Source organism: Taudactylus pleione, unplaced genomic scaffold (genome assembly GCF_031769625.1).
Source record: "Taudactylus pleione unplaced genomic scaffold, aTauple2 ptg000573l, whole genome shotgun sequence".
NCBI classification, from domain to species: domain Eukaryota; kingdom Metazoa; phylum Chordata; class Amphibia; order Anura; family Myobatrachidae; genus Taudactylus; species Taudactylus pleione.
In genome coordinates this window covers 515,602-533,970 of record NW_028284975.1, presented here as the reverse complement: position 1 = coordinate 533,970, position 18,369 = coordinate 515,602, and positions in this window count along the sequence as shown.

Genomic DNA, 18,369 nt, shown 5'->3' with positions numbered 1-18,369 from the left:
TTCTTTGTAAATTACATTTTTAGGGATCTCCTTTACAATTGTGTGGTCGTCTACTTGGACGACATTTTGATTTTTTCTCAGGATTTGAAGAATCATCGTATTCAGGTAAAAGAAGTCCTTCTGAGGCTGCGCTCCAATCAACTTTTCTGTAAACTGGAGAAATGTCTGTTTGAAGTTAATAAGGTACCATTTCTGGGGTACATAATCTCCGGAACAGGTCTTCAGATGGATTCCTCAAAATTGCAAGCTATTCTCGACTGGTCCCCTCCTTCATCTTTGAAATCTATACAGCCGTTCTTAGGTTTCACCAACTATTATCGCAAGTTCGTGAAGGGATTCTCCACATTGGTGGCACCTATCACAGCTCTCATCTGCAAAGGAGCAGATCCAGCCAAGTGGACCATAGAAGCCACCTCTGTCTTTCAACTTCTTAAACAGGCATTCATCTCAGCTCCTGTCTTGAAACAGCTGTATTTAACATGACCATTTATTCTGGAAGTAGATACCTCCTCTGAGGGTGTCGGAGTTGTTGTCTCCCAGCGATTCGAAGATGAGAAACTTCATCCCTGCGGGTTCTATTCTCATAAATTCCTGCCAGTGGAGAGGAATTATTCAATTGGTGACCAAGAGCTGCTTGTCATAAAACTGGCACTCGAAGAATGGCGATATCCCTTAGAGGGGGCTCAATATCCAATAACCATATACACAGACCACAAAAATTTATTGTATCTAAAGTCCGCAAATTGTCTGAATCCTCGACAAGCGAGATGGGCAATGTTCTTTTCCAGGTAAAATTTTAAGCTCTCCTATCACCCTGGATCCCAAAATGGCAAGGCCAACGCTCTTTCTCGCTCCATGGAGAGTGGTTCTGAGTTACCCACGGAACAGTTTCGTCCGATCTTGGACCCAACTACTTTTGCTACTACCAATGTGTCCACGATGCCTCCTGTTGGGAAAACATTCATCACTCCTAATCTCTGCAAGAAGTTATTACAGTGGGCACATGCTTCTCGCTTCTCTGAACATTTAGGAATGGACACAACTCTTGAGTTCATCCAGCGATCATATTGGTGGCCTTCAATGAAAATTGACTTAAGATCTTATGTTTCTTCATGTGTCAAGTGTGCTCAGCACAAAGTGCCCTGACAGGCTCTACCTGGGCAACTTCAAACACTAGCCATTATGCTACAGCCATGGACACATTTGTCAATGGACTTCATCTCTGATCTTCCTCCATCTCTGGGCCATAATACAATTTGGGTTATCGTGGACAGATTCTCTAAAATGGTGCATTTCGTGCCCCTTACTGGACTGCCATCTGCCCCATTACTTGCTCAAATCTTCATTAGGGAGATCTTCAGATTACATGGCCTACCCCAGGAAATAATTTCTGACAGAGGAGTGCAGTTCGAGGCAAAGTTTTGGAGGTCGCTCTGTTTGGCTCTACAGGTGAAATTTAAATATTTCACCGCATACCACTCTCAAACCAATGGACAAACCAAAAGGGTCAACCAGGACCTGGAGCAGTTCCTTCACACCTTCATTTCCTCCTTTCAAGATGACTTTATGATCTTCTCCCATGGGCTGAATTCACTCATAACAATCACTATCATACTACTACCAAGTCAACCCCTTTTCTCACGGTGTTTGGTCATCATCACTGGGTTCCAGAGTTCCCTCTACTCCCAGTTTTGGACATGCCCACTGACAAGTTATCTCTGCAACTATTTTCTGACATTTGGAAAAAGGTTCATTCTGCTATGACCAAAGCCTCGGCCCGATACAAGAGATTCACTGATCGCAAAAGACAGGCTGTTCCAAGTTTTCAATCTGGAGATTTGGTCTGGCTCTCTACTCTTAATCTCAGACTCTGAGTTCCTTCAATGAAACTGGCTCCCCGTTTCATTGGTCCATTCCCAATAATCAGAGTTCTAAATCCAGTGGCCTAGAAATTGAAATTACCACCATTTCTTCGAATTCCCAATTCCTTTCATATTTCTCTCCTGAAACCACTGATCCTAAACAGATTCCAGAAGGTTCTTCCCAAAGTTTCTAGTGTACACACTTAACGAGGAGAAGAATTCGAAGTTGAAAGAATACTGGACTCTCGTTGTCGTTATAATCGTCTCCAATATCTCATCGATTGGAAAGGATATGGTCCAGAGGAAAGAATTTGGATAAACGCTTCCGATGTTCCTGCACCTCATCTCATCAAGGCATTTCATGTGAAGTTCCCTTTAAAACCAAAAAAGTGTCCAGTGGCCACTCATGGAAAAGGGGGTACTTTCCGGAGAGACCCAAGGATCAGACCCCGTCACTTACCTCTGCAGGTGCTGACCCGCGGCATCTTCCAGCTCCCATGCTGTGCTGCGGCGGTTCTGACAGGTCCCGCTGGTCTTCTCTCCTCACGCCGGTGCCTGCACTCTCCCTGTTGTAGCAGGGCTGGCATTCCACAAAGCTCCGGCAGCCGCTCTTCAGGGAGGATGGGCGTGGCCATCTTGGATTTGCCCATTAGATGCTGCCTCCTCCGATGAGGCAGCTCCTACATGGTTTCAGCCAATCAGCTTCCTGCAGTCTCTGTAAAGGAATTCCTGCTGTAGTAACAGGTTGCCAGTGCAACAGGACTCTTAGCCTTGTCTAAGTGGACTAACAAGACAGATTCAAGACCCAGCCCGGGAACACAGCCTCAAATTCCTTCGCCTGTGACACCAAAAGGGGCAATAATCGAGCAAGTCAACCATATATGTAACATAGTACCACAACCACAGCCCTGCCAGCAATCAGGTGAGGAGGATGGGAACATTTGTTAAGTCATGATGGGATGTAATACCAACGGTAATAGATTTTATTTGAGGTTTCTTAGCTTTTGGTGAAAAAGGAGCTCTTAGCTATATCCAGTCTGATGTCCTCCTACGCATCTTCAAATAGTTCAAATATATAGTAAGTGTTGGAGATCTATCTCTGTCTTTCAATGAGGTGATGTTCTCAAATGGACCCGATAGAGCCAAATGATCATATTAATGGATCATCTAAGGAGGTACATCATGCTTTCACAGCATGTGTCTGTTTTCATATATGGACCTGTAAAGCTTAGCAGTGTCTCAATATGCGCATGTGTCCTTCTGTTAGCATTAGAACTTCTAACAAAAGTACACATGCACATATTGATACATAGCTAAAAGAGCTACATAATTTTGGTTGGTACTAGTTTATGCTTTAATGTGCTTAACATTATACATATATTTTATATACAGATGTGTCCTCGTGTACTGTTTCCTAAGTTATTACCTTTATTGGCTACTATTTCCACAATCTTGCGTCTTAGGGTCGTATTCAATTAGGCTGCGAAAAGCCATTCTCTGCAAAAAGGTTTCACCAATGACATAATTTTTGCCGATTCCACTTATCCCGGTATTCAATTTGTCCGACTTTTCGCTGGTGCGAAAAGTCAATGCATCAGAACCGCCGAAAAAGTTTCACCTATGAATGGGTGGCGAGAAAAAGTGCAGAATTGGGGTTTTGGGATACAAACTTCTAAAAACCACCCCGCACTCCTTTGACAGTCCCCCAAAGGTAATCTGTGTCAAACATTTTTAAAAAAGTACCTTAGGACACCCCAAAAACGTACTTTCGTTTTGTGAGTGAAAAAAACAAAGTTGGAGGACAAACTTCTACTCTAGTGATATTCACTCTGGGGGGGTCCCCAAGCATGCCTCAGGTGTTTTTTTGATTGCAAGTAGTTGCAGCAGATGGATTTTTCAAGTTTTTTAAAATTTCATATTAGCAACTTTAAAATATGCTTGTACCCATTTTCAAGTACCCCACATTTGATGGGACTACTTATTTTGGCAAAAAAACTCCTAAATGTTATTCTTCACCACCTTCTTAAAAACGCAAAACAGCACCTATTGAGACAGTTTAAAGACCCCACATACCTTTTAACAGGGCTATTCGGGTGTACCCATAGTGAACTCCCATGTCAGAGAATCTTTTGGGGAGTGTCAGGCTGACTTCACCAAAAATGACAGGACTTTTCAACGATTTCATTTTTGCCCGGTGCCGTTTTCGCCGATTTGGAATTGAATACGGGGATAAGCGGGGACGCGTGCGATACTTTTTCGCACCCAAAATATCCGATGTTGGCGATAAGTCCGGCAACTGACTTTTCGCTCCTAATTGAATACGGGCCTTAGATAGCAAATGGTATACTAGGTTTATTGTTGCAAAGAAATTGGTATAAAGTCACAGATTAAGCATAATGTTGCATTGCTGGGGGTCACTTGTATTGGAATTGTGCTGTGTCGTTTTTCCTCGACTTTGCTACATTTTTCTCAGCCTTGATTTATTTTTTTGAATACAGAATAATAAAAATGAACCGCGCTGAGTGTCACTAAATAGTGAAAATGAACTATTCAATATGAATAAATGAATAATACATATGATATCATAAATACTATTGTATTTGTTGTTGTGTGATTAATTACGGCTTAGTTGACATATTCAAGGATTATTTATTGTAAAAAACATATATTAAAAAACATTTTAAAAGGAAAAAAATAGTAATTCTCAATAAATAGAATTTGCAAATGCAAGTTACATAGGAACACCAGAAAGGTATTATATGAATAAAAATCCTTCAGCTGTACAAGATGAAATGTGGGTATCCAAATGATATGAACTAGTAGAGTGTATAGTCACTAGTAAAATAGGGATCCGGGTTATTGTCCAGCTCTTAATATAATTACCAGCCTTTATTGGATCATCACGTCCTGATTGTAAGGATAATATTGCAGTCGGCGTGGTTCCAAAATGATAAAGTCCGCTGGATAGTAATTGTAGATGCCGGTCCGGAGAAGATGATATTAGATCCAAATTGGAATGTAGTCAATGTAGGGGAACGACAAACGCGTTTCGATGTGGAATCACCCACACCTTCGTCAGTAGCAGTATCCCCTTGGTAGAAAACGATAACCTTATATACCCTCTAGGGGTGCCTCTGCAATGCACAGAAAATAAACAAGCCCAAAAACAAGCAACCTTATTTTTTTTACAATCAGGACGTGATGATCCAATAAAGGCTGGTAATTATATTAAGAGCTGGACAATAACCCTGATCCCTATTTTACTAGTGACTATACACTCTACTAGTTCATATCATTTGGATACCCACATTTCATCTTGTACAGCTGAAGGATTTTTATTCATATAATACCTTTCTGGTGTTCCTATGTAACTTGCATTTGCAAATTCTATTTATTGAGAATTACTATTTTTTTCCTTTTAAAATGTTTTTTAATATATGTTTTTTACAATAAATAATCCTTGAATATGTCAAATAAGCCGTAATTAATCACACAACAACAAATACAATAGTATTTATGATATCATATGTATTATCCATTTATTCATATTGAATAGTTCATTTTCACTATTTAGTGACACTCAGCGCGGTTCATTTTTATTATTCTGTATTCATCTTTATAGGAGGCTGACTACCTCATTTTGAACCAGCAGCGTAGTGACAGCGCCGTACTGATTTATCAATTTTTTTTTATATATTTTTTTGTTGTATTTCCCCCCTGAATCTTAAACATTAGGGCCTGATTCACAGTTGGGAATAGAGTAAGAGACAACAAGTACTGTAGGTGTTTACCTAGACAAACCATGTTGAAATGCAAGGGGTGCAAATACATAAATGTTTTTGTATGTGAGGTAAATACTGGCTGCTTTTGCATGTAGCCCACAAATGCTGGATAGCTTTATTTTTACACTACAATTTAGATTTCAGTATGGACACACCCCTCACAAATCTAAATCTCCCAACACATTGTACATCTGCCCCACCTGCAGTGCAACATGGTTTTGACCAAGTTGCACACAGTTACTTGCTCTTTCTTACTCTATACCCAACTCTGAATCAGGCCCTTAGTACACAAACAGTGTACTGTTTCCCTTTATTGTGCTACTTTTTCACAATCTTGCATGTCAGCTCACAAATAGCATACTAGTTTTTTTATCGCAAACTAATTATTAGAAAGTTGCAGATTAAGCAGAATAATTCATGGTGCGGGTTGCTCATATCAGATCTACGCTGTGTATTTTTTCCTCAGACTTGCTACTTTTTAGCTGGGAGATGGTAGCAAATAGCAAGCAAGCAAGGTGAACAGGACAACGGGGAGCCCTGGGGTGCAGCTGCTTGACCAGCCCAGGGTATCGGAGAGTGCCCAGATACAGTTGTAGGCAAATCGCAGCATCTCTACCTTGGTGAGCTTGACGTCCTCCCAACGCCGGTGCTAAGTTTTTTGGCGCCCTCCTACAAACTATAAATTGTGCCCTCATCTTGTTAGAAGGGGAGCAGATGTGACAACTCAGACGCAGAGAGGTGATGCCGAGACTCACAGAGTAGGAAACTACATAGCCGGCAATCTTTGTCTCCAGCTCCACGCTTGGAGCTTGGATTGAGGAGTTTGCTAGTGAAGTGTCCATCATACTGTAGCACCTTTGAATTTGCCATCTCCAGCTAGCTTCAGTGAATAAATGAATGACATCACCGTTGAATTGGTAGCACTTAACAGAAGAGGAGGAGACCGAGAACACTACTAAAAAGGGTAACCTTTTTGGATTCTCACGCTCAATACTTTGGTAACTGCCGGTCTCAATGATTGTTATGAGAGTATCCCATTAATATAATAAAAGGGCCACCCCTATTTAGTGTAAATTTTAGAATAGCTATTTGTTCAGTCTCTGTGGTCTATTCCTCACTATAGATTTTATAGATATTAAAGTGTTCAGTGTCTTAGAGATTTACATTTTACATTAATACATTTTAAGATCATGTGATATGATCCAGTACCATGTGTAGATATGTAGTGGCCTGAATTGTGCTATTGTTTAAGAAAAAAAAATTAATATGTGAACATGAAAGTTATATGTAAGTTACTGTTACTGTGCAATATACAGTTGTACCCAGTATAATTTTGGGATGAATGATGCTGTCCATGTTGTTGTTCTGTATTTAACATTGCGATTCGGACGGGATGTAGTCAGGATGGTGGTGGATGGGATGCCGTACTCCGATATCCTGACACCAGAATCTCGAACATGTGACAACAGAATCTCAAATCTCGGATGTCGGCATCCGGACCGCCAGCATCCTGAAAGTAAGTATTCATCTTACCTTTAGTGTTAGCCCAGGGATGGAGGGGGTCAGGTATAGGCACCCTCAGTGGAAGATTGGGGTTAGGCACACCCTCCCCCCTGGGAGGGTTTGGGTTAGGCACCCCCCAGGGAGGGTTTGGTAGGCTGTGGGGAGAGGGGGTTATTCACCCCTGCGGGGAGATTATGGTTAGGCACCCCCGGGGAGGGTTTGGGTTGGGCTGCTGGAAGGGGGGGTTAGGGTTAGGCAACCCCCCAGGGAGGTTAGGTTAGATTTAGGCACCACCAAAGGAGGGATTTGGGAGGAAAAATTGGGAGGGCTAGGGTACTTACCAGCTGTAGTCGTGATTTTCAACAGTCGGGCTTCCGGCATCTGTATTTGAACCGTTGGCTATTCAGCCGCCAGGATATCATACCCAACCTGATTCGGACTATGGGTATATTGTTTATTGAAATTGTGGTGTATTTTAATACCTATGATGATTGGGCAACTGCTTTGTTATTATTGGGCTCCATTGTCAACTAAGCCAGCCCTCTGATGAAGTCACCTGATGAAATGCATTAGGGCGTGGCTTAGTGGCGCACCTCCTGCTCATCTGGCGTCTCTTCCAGCTCCGTGGTATTTGGGTGTTCCTGCATGCTGTGGCTGTCCAGTGGTGGTCGTCAATGTGGTTTGTGAGCCCTGGCTGGATTCTGTGGAGGACGGTTGGTGATTGCCTAGGTATATATATATATTATTAATTGATCTGTTTGTTTGTTTGTCTGTCTGGTTATGCATTCAGATACCCCTGCACTGATTGGGTTGAAACCAATGCGAGGTAGCCCAGATGGATCCTGGCCAGGTTTGAGGGGGGTTAGGGTCCTGGTCCGACCTACTGTTAGTGTATATCGGGGAGCCTGTTCTGAGCCTTCTACTGTATGGATTTGGATGAAAACTTCACAGAGTGGAAATATTCAATCACAGAAGACATACTAAGGGGGAGGTTGGTGGTTGCCTGGGTGTTTATATACACATATGCTATGTGGTAACCAGCCCACAGTGTACTCATACTTGGTACGAGTTCACTCTAAGTACACACACTACTGTTTTTATATTTTTATTCATTAAAACTTTTATGCACTATGAAGTGCCCACTCTTTTTTGTTTTCCCTACTAGATACTTCACCCGTGGTATCCAAGATTCCTGTTACCAGAGGGGAGCAACGGCCTGATTATTGGATATTGGTGCTTCTTACACTTACATCCCAGTTGTATGGTGTTGGTGGGATGGATATTTGATCTCTCTATTTACAGCTCCAAGGATTACCATGCTCCTGCTGTTATATAACAGTGTATATATATATATATATATATATATTCATTCATTCATTACGAGTCCCTACTCTGTAATTTCTGTCAGACTTGGACCCCAAAATTAGTCAAAAAGCCATCTTCCCAGTGTCGGATCTTGTGTGTTTTGGATTGCATATAAACGTCCCATCATCGTGTTCAGGCGGCATTTCACAGTGGAGATCCGATGGAGAGGGTGTGGGCAGGCAGAGCTCTTAGTTGTGATTGTAAAAAAACAGTGGTTAGCAGCAGCTACATAATTACATGCAACATATGAATTCCATTGCAACAAATGCCTTGTAAAAGCAGTATAGAGAAAAGCAGCAGTATTACTGAACGCCTTTGACCTAAAAAAAAAATATTGTAACACCATGCTGACTTCAGCCGATACACTGGATCCAGAACGGTGTGCAATCTAGCTGGCAGATACAGAAACGACATCTGAGAAACTTTATGCTTGTGTAATAATGATGTATGGCAAAGCGCACTAGAGTTGATACTGCAGCCTCTATATAACATAACTGATACAATTTAATGAGAAAGTTGCTTGAATAAATATACAGGCAATATCATTACTGAGTTAATATAATTATTATCTAGCAGACAGACAAAAATATAGTGGGGGATTGACAGACTTTAATGCTACATTTGTTGCACTGGAATTCATATTCATATTACCCTATATAGGAACATCGTATAAATGTGAACTGGATAGATATTGTGATTGAGACTACAAACATCAAATGCACTGATTAAGGAGAGATCCCTCATTGCATGAACGGCCATAACTAGACAATTAGGTGCATACAATAAATACACATATAAACCATATTAAATGGGAGGTGTCTTTCCCTTTTGTATGTATACACCATAATCTTTATTAGATATGGTCAGCAAAAATAGACACATGCTATAGCTCACCATGGCATGTAATATAAATACATGCTTACATATACAGGTTGAGTCTCCCATATTCAAAATGCTTGGGACCAGTGGTATTTTGGATAACGGAATATTCCGTATTTTGGAATATTTGCATATCATAATGAAATATCTTGGGAATGGGACCCAAATATACACAAATAATACATTTATGTTGTATATACACCTTATACACACAGCCTGCAGGTCATTTTGTACACTATTTTCAATATTTTTGTGCCTTAGATAAAGTTTGTGTACACTGAACCATCAAAAATCAAAGGTTTCATTATATCAGTTATGCCAAAATAAGTAGTATCCTGAGCAGGTCCATATTATTAAAGTATATACTATCTTTCTAAAGTTGATCAATAATCCTTAAGATTGAATAGGATTATTTTGCATTATATGTAATTTTCACGCATGAATGTGTCATACATAGGCCCGTATTCAATTTGAAGCGAAAAGCTGTTTTCACGTGTTTTTGGCGAAAACTTTTCGCCAATGATGTCATTTTCGCCTGTTTTGCTTTTACTCCGTATTCAATTTGGAAGATTTTCCACCTAGGTGGAAAGTCAATGCAATGTAAAAGGCGAAAAAGTTTCGCCTATGAGTACCAGGCGGAAAAAAGTGCAGAATTGGGGTTTTGGGGTGCAATGTTGCGGGAACTCCTATGCAGCCTTCAGACAGTCTCCCAAAGGTAAACTGTGGCAAAAAAAAAAAACACTTAAGGATACCCCAAAAATATCACTTTGACTTTGGGGGTAAAAAAAAAATGTTGGTGGACAAAGATAAAAACTAGCGAACTTGACTCTGGGGGATGTCCCCAAGTATGCCCCCTGTGTTTTTTTCATTGCAGGAGCTTGCGGCAGGTGGATTTTTCACGACTTTTTCAACTTCACTTCAGCAACTTTTAAATATGTTGGCCCCCATTTTCAAGTACCCCAAATTTGCTGGGATAAGTTATTTTCTGGAAAAAAAAACCTCCTGAATACTATTCTGCACCAAGTATAGAAAAACGCTATTTAACAGCTATTAAGCCCTTTTAAAAACACCAAATACCTTCAGCAAGCCAAATCGGGGGGTACCATGTCAGAGAATCTTTTGGGGGGTGTCAGGCTGATTTCTCCAAATGTGACAGGACTTTCCGCCTGTTCAAGTTTCGCCAGGTCCTGTTTTCGCATACTTCCATATTGAATACGGGGTAAAGCCAGCACGGCCACGATACTTTTCTGCCTACAAAAGATGCAATGTAGGCGAAAAGTGTGGGAGGCGGAAAAGTATCGCGGATCCGCTCTAATTGAATACGGCTCATAGATGGTATATACACTATATTGAATAGAAGAAGCCACAATAAACAGGCATACAGTATTATAATTATTTTAGTTACTACTACTATAATTTTTTTTAGATTTCGCTATTTTTAACAAAATATGGATACATTTTAAGTCAATTTAATAAAAGTAAAATTTTGTTTGTGCGCAATAACAGATCTGTCTCAAATCTATTTCGTACTACATAATCTGTGGCAGCACCCCCTATCCTATATAAATATTGACGTATCTAATTTTTGGAAGTGAGGTTTTTTTTCTTCTTCTTTGGAAATTGATAAATAAAATCATAAGTTCCTGTGCAATAGACCCCCTCTCCCCTCCCCACTGTTTCTACAGCACTATGTCTGTGGACTGAGGGAGCATTGTGTTCAAGGAGCACTGAGTCTGTGTATAATTAAAAAACATGCCATTAGGAGCACATTGTGTGTACTGTTTTAAGAGTAGTGATTTTGGGGTCACTTGTTCATTATTATTTTTTTAAACAATTTTTTGTAAAAAGTTTGTGTTTGTTTAGTGCCAGTCATTGGCATTGTGTTAAAAAATAGAAAAATCAATAATCCTCAGTAGGTGCCGTACCAATAATATCAGTGCTGTGATTCGCTGTGTTGTGGTCATTTGTGCAAAAAAAGTTTAAAACATACATCCTTTTTTAAAAAAAAAACGTTTGTTTGTTCAGACAGCCAGGCAGTGGTACTGTGTTTAACAATAATGGTAAGTAGGTGCAGTGCCACCGCATTAATATTGGTGCTGTGAGTCACAGTGTTTTGGTAATTTGTTAACATTTTTAAAAAAAGTTTAAAACATCCTTTTTTAATAAAAAACAAACTTGTGTTTGTTCAGACAGGCCAGGCAGTCATACTGTGATTAACAACAATAACAGTCAGAAGGTGCCATGCCACCACATTAATTTTGGCTGTATGTCGCTGTGTTGTGGTCATTTGTTTAAAATTAGAAAATACAAAATAAATGCGCTTTGTGTAAGCAGAAAATCTCTCTACCTGTGGACTAGATTTATGAGAAAAAAAACATTGAATTATCCCTCATTCTCAGACTCTCCGGTGTACCTCCAGTTATGTACTACAGGGGTGTGTTACCTAATTATGAAGATGGAGGGGGGTAGTATGGCCAGCAGGTAAGCCTCCTAATATTTGTTATTTAGTTGCAATTTTGCAGTGCAACTATTAATTTTCTTGGCATCTTCTTCAACCCTTGTGAGCAATCCATTGTATTATTTAATGTCCTTAATTTAAATTTTCTTAATCAATCAATTTTAATGATCAAATTAATCAATTGATTAGTCAATCAATCAGTCATTTACCTGCCTTCCACTAAATACATGCTCCGCCTTAATTTTCCTGTACTGCCCTTGGGCCTCTGACCTAGTTCTCTATTAATGAGAACATTTTTGTTTATGAATGAGTTTATGAAACTGCCATACAGTTTGCCACTGTTGTGTGGCAATGTGTCATAAAATAGATTTGCTGTCCTATAGTCTTTTAAACTGCCGTGTGTTTGTGCCACTGCTCTGTTACTTCATTTAGCCAGCCAGCCATTGGACAATATTGTGAGCAGTGAGGTGTTCAAAATTGACTGGAAAAATACTGGAAATTAATGGTATTGAGATTAATGAAAGGCAAAGTTTAGTTTTAAGTTTTAGTTTATACTAGGCCATAATTGCCTACTTCCCTCTGGGAGAAGCATGTGGGGGAGATGAAGCTGGCCTTTGACTGGGGTGGGACAGGGCACTTCTTGCCATTAGGCCATGAATTGTGGGTCTACTAATTGCAAGTCTTGCCATAATCCTGTAAATTGTATGTATATAAAGAGAGAGTAGGACCAAAACTATGCCATTCTTATAGAATCACAGCATATTGGCCCTGCCCCTCCCCATGGAGCCACAAATCAGGGCCTTATGCTCCTCATTCTGGCCATTTAGCTAGCAAATGGGCGAGATGTGGGAGAACCACCTACTCTTCCAGCAGTCTGGGGTATCCATGAAAATTTTAGATTCTCCCATACATTCCAGGAGGGTAGGTAAGTATGCACTAGGCCAAAGTTATAAGTGGTGTACCAAAGGAATCAAAATTAAGATTTATATTTTTTTATCTTTTTATTAATGAGCTTGTACAGTACGTGGTCTATAAAGTGGCCCATATTTCCTGATGACACTAATCTATATAGGATTAGAAACACAGAGCAGGCTCATAGCCAGATTATCCATTTCACAACCTAGGCTCCTGCCTAGGGCCCGTTATGACCCACAAATCATGGCCTAATGGCAAGAAGTGAGTGCACAGACACACAGCTATGGTATGTGCCAGCTAGACCAAACCATTGAATTTTGGACCAGCCCAGCCTGCCCCTGCTCAGCGCCCCCTCAAATCTGACTCCTGGGGCATGTGCCCCCTCCTAGTTGCGGCCCTGAATATTACTCTAATCACATTTTAACCTTCACGCATACTTTGCCTTCACACAATAATACTAAGTATTTGCACTTCCCAAAAAAGTGCAATCATTGATAGATGCTGGGAGTGGCAATGCAGCTGAGTAATATTGTTAGTTGTATTTGCAAACTGCTACTACAGTCACACAGAAACCACTTGAGACTCCTCAATTGATATGGATACAACTGGGAAAGTAAGAAATACATTATGATATTTTGGAGCACAGTGAAAATGAAAGATAGATATTTACAAGACTGTTTAATGCAGCATTTGTAAATAAATGTCTAGTAGAGATATAGATGTCATTAAGGTAAATACAGACTAATTACATATAATAAAGAGAAGTTGATGGTGACTGTGTGCAATATAAATATGTAGATTTTATGTTTACTATGTATGTATGTCTCTGTCATTAGATATATAGTGCTGACTATTTGCACAATGCTTTAGAAAACAGACAATTCAAATAGCAGAAGATAAATCTATTTACCTGTCTACATAGCCATAGTATACACAGCTGCTAACTCATATCAACATGTGAGTCCAGACTCTCTCAGAGTCACTATTATGTAATAAGTTTGCTTTGTGCACTAGTATTAATTAGAGATGTGCGGGTTCGGATTTACTCGGTTCTTATCGCCACTTTACCGCAAGTTCGGATTAGTTCGGATTTATTTTATTGGCTATCCAAAACACGTGATAGCCGATAGCCAATAAAATGCCGTTTTGAGATCCGAGTAAAAACGAGTAAATCCAAACCCGCTCATTTCTAGTATTAATATGGTCAAGATTTGATAAGTATCTTTGTCGTATCCAAATGAACATACATATTGTGATAGTAAGTCAGTTTGCTAGGTAAGTCTTGTATTCAATTGTAGATGTACTGTGCTAATTATTATTTTATTACTGCATAAGATTAATTATTAAAGGGTTTTTAAATCTGGTGCAATGAATATTTGGTTTTAACAGCTGTATTTAGAAAAGTGTATGAGTAATGCTGGCCATACACGCTACAATTATCGGGACAATGCGCCCGATATCGGCTGATAGCCGCGATAATTGTAGTGTGTGGGGGGGGCGACCAAGGGTTAAATATTGCTCGGTCGGGCATGCTGGATTGTCCAGCATGCCCGTCCGATGCGATATTTAGCGAGTAAACTGTCGGCCGCATCGGGCAGTGTATGCCCAGCGCAGCCGACAGACAGACATTTCCTGTGCTCCTTCCTACGGAAGGAACAGGGAAATGTCTCCTCCCCCGGGGGCAGAGCGCAGATGTCTGCCGAATACACTGTGAGAGAAATCTCAGTGTATGCCGGCGACTTCTGCGGCTGGCAGCCGGCCATATAAAATGTCTGTCGGTCTGACAGACATTTTATCTGGTAGTGTATGCCCAGCATAAGCAAACATGTTTATTATAATAACATATGAATCTGTACATTGCAATGATTTAGAAATAGACTAAACACTTACAGCATATTCTGTCCAAAGAATATTCATCTTATTCTACTGCTAAGTGTGAATATTTCCATATTTTTATTATATGTGTAACATTTGTGTGAATTTTTTAATTCTAGTACTTGTAGTACACCTAAAAATTAACTTCTCTGCCAAAATCTGGTTACATTGGGTCTTTCCCCATTGTCCAAATGCACCAGCACTTTCCACATCTTCAATGTGCCTCACTCTGTCCATGCTAACTGGAGCCATTCCCTTCTGTTATAGGGGCAGATTCCACTACATTTTTGTGGTTATATGATCACTATTGTTACAATTAAGACTTTTCTTTTTAAGCACCACACTGGGTGTGGATGACTGCTGGAGTATTAGGTTCACTAGTGTACCTTGCTCCAGTGACTTGTGATTACTATTATGTATTGTGCTATTGCATGACACTTCTGTACAATATCAGTATACAGACCTAGGCCATGTTTGTGACTCCTCTCAGCTTTATCCCCATGGCTTATTCCTAACCTGCCAGTGTACTGAACTTTACTTTATTTGTGACTCTCCTTATAACCTATATGAGACTTCAAGCATACCAGAGCATGGTTTGCTGATTTTACTTAGAGTTATTTACCACCAACCTATCATGGTAGTAACCAGTAGTATGGGCTGTAACCTGCATACTGGGCACAGCAAAGTCTAAACCACCCTTAATACTGGTAGTGTAAATGTAATACCACACTTTGCAGCCAGGTACTTGCTGCAAGCAATTGTTGCTGCTTGGAAAATTCTTCAGGGCTGTTAGAGGATCAGAGGCATTTGCTGCTCGAATTCATGGAAGAAGATTAAAGGGCAGCTAAAGGATGAAGTCTTGGCCAAAACATAGGGACAATGGGCTTGGAGAACCACAGAGAACCTGGGAAGGAGGAGGGACTTGAGTTGGTGGTGCACCTTTGGGGAGAGAGGCGCTCGGGAGAGGCGTAGGAGAGTTCAGATGAGAAAGTAAGAGATAATCAAAGAATGAAAGGGAGGTCTTTGTTAGTAATGTGCAAAGAAGCCAGACCCAGAGAAGAGATAGACCTGCAGAGTGAAAACATGCAGCCACATTCCAGCTGTTCAGCAGCCTGATAGTGAAAGGATAGTACCGCTAATATTGAGTGCCAGGGTGATAGTGAACTCCTATTAACTATATAGACTATTTAAAGATCAGTCTTAAGTAGCAAACAACCCTCCAGACAAACACAATCCAGAGACTAGCACTTAGCCCTCCCAGAAATAGCTGCCACAAGCCTTCCAAGTTTTCCAGTGATAGGCTCTGCAATATGACCAAAGGGCAGGCTTGGACCAAAGGGCAGGCTTGGTAATTCCCCGGTGAGCCTCACTGCTTTAAGGCTCCGCCCTTTTCCGTAAGGGGGTGGAGCTTAGCGGGCCGCGATCGGGGGTAGGGGGCAGGCACTGGCAGTTTTGACACATTTTGTGGATACTAGTGTTGAGTGAGCTACTACTTTTTTTTGTTGCTTTTGTTATCCGCAAAGACAGCCTGGCCAAAAGATGACAGCCCGGGCTGTCACCATTCTGTTACCGGCTGCCTATTATGCCTAGTGCTGAGTGCAGCCTGTGGATCTCTGTGCAGTCGGATCACAAATTATGCAACTGGTAATGCCTGGGTCTCCTCTCCTGGTGTGTGATCCCCATCAGAGTGACAGTCTCAGTTTGCATGTGGGCACCTTGGGGATGCAGGAGATACAACGCAGTACCTGTTGGGAGGAGCTGTCAAAGAAGCTGCCAGGAAGGGACAATCTAGAAGGATGAGGAGCCAAACAAGAGAAGCCAAGGTAAGTAAAAATGTGCAGGGAGCTCAAGGGAAAATATGGGAAAACAATGATTTAAGGTGATAATATAAATAATATACTGTATACTGTAATGGGTGCAGGGGGGCCCCGCACCGCACACCCTGCACCCATAATATTACTTACCTCTCTGGAGTCCCACATCAGCACGGGGGTCCGGTGCTGCAAAAACGACTGGAAAATGACCGCCATTTTCCTGTCATTTGCGCATGCGCAGTACAGGGAAAATGGCCGCCGTGGCCATTTTCCCAGTGACCTGCGCATACGCTATAGACTCTGGAGGCACTCTAGTGTCCAGAGTCTATAACTCCGGCGCTGGCCGCGCACAGCTCAGTGCGCTGCTAACCGCTGTACAGAGAGGAGGGGGCCCATATCGGAGACTGCACATGGGCCCCCTCCTCTCTAGAAATGCCCCTGGGCTGAAGTTATGCCATTGTTTCATGCAACCAGTGTCGGACTGGGGCATGAAGGGGCCCTTACAATTCATGATGCAATGCTAATAAATACAAATGGTAAAAGCAAAGTTCTCCCATGTAATGGTACTTTATGCAGATATGAACAAAATGGCTTTACCTCACCAAAAGCAGAATTTAACTTCCCCTCCTAAAAGTGGAATACATTATCTGGGTTGTGGCCTAACTAGTCTCAGTAATGCTCTAGTCTCCCTTAGCCAGTGTAGGACTGGGGCATGAAGGAACCACCAGGGAAATGCAATGGCAGGGGTCCATAGGGGTGCGACTAGCCACTGGGTAGGTGTGGTCATCAATTAGAGGGGTGTGGCAATCCCACAAAGGACACAATATAGTCTTATAATTAGGGATGTGCAGGCTCGGATAGGTTCGAGTTTGCACGTGGAGTTCGGATTTTTCCCTCCAAAAAAACGGAACTCAGAACGAGGCAAAACGTCATCTTACATGGACGAACATCATCATTCCTGGACAAAAGACCAGGAATGATGATGTTCGTCCATGTAAGATGACGTTTTGCCTCGTTCTGAGTTCCGTTTTTTTGGAGGGAAAAATCCGAACTCCACGTGCAAACTCGAACCTATCCGAGCCTGCACATCCCTACTTATAATAATCTGTGTCCTTTTAGTCTACTAATAATATATACCCCCTAGTAAACATATGTGCCCTATTAAGTTTTAGAACATAGGGCCTGATTCAGACCCACTCGTGAGCGGCTGTCCGCTCGCAAGTGGGTCGATGTTATGTACTGAGCATGCGCACGACGGAGGGAGCTCCGTCGTGCGCATGCGCCAGACGCGACGAGCGAAGGAAAGTCCTTCGCTCGTTGTGTCCGATCAAAGGGGGCGTGCTGTCAATGTTGCTTGACAGCACGCCCCCTTTGGTGGGCGTGCCGGGGGCGTGCCTCCCTGACGGGGGCGTTCCCACGGGAACGCCTCCCGTCAAAAGCCGGCCCACTGACATCACTAGTGATGTCAGTGGGAGTGATTTTGGCTCTGATAGAGCCAAAATCACTCCGGAGCTTGCGGTTGAAAACCTCAACCGCAGGCTCCGGCTTGCAATTTCGATGGTCGCGATGGTCACGACCATCGCGGCCATCACAATGCACACTCGTATAGCCTGTGGGTGGTGACCCACAGCTATACGAGCGTCCAGGAGGACGCTCCATTTTCATGGAGCCCGGCCCTCATTCAGAGCATGCGCTCTGCTCAGAGCGTACGGCTCTGAATGAGGGCCATAATGTGCATCTCTATCAGTGTAATACACAGGTTCTCAAACTCGGATATCTCTATCTATCTATCAATCACAAAGGTAAGTAGATGTGAAGGGCATAAGCACCTTCAATGCAGCAGATGACAGCTCTGGGTATTCCTGTTGAACCAAGATCCAGACGTTTGCAAGAGGTTGTTCAGACTATCTCAGCTT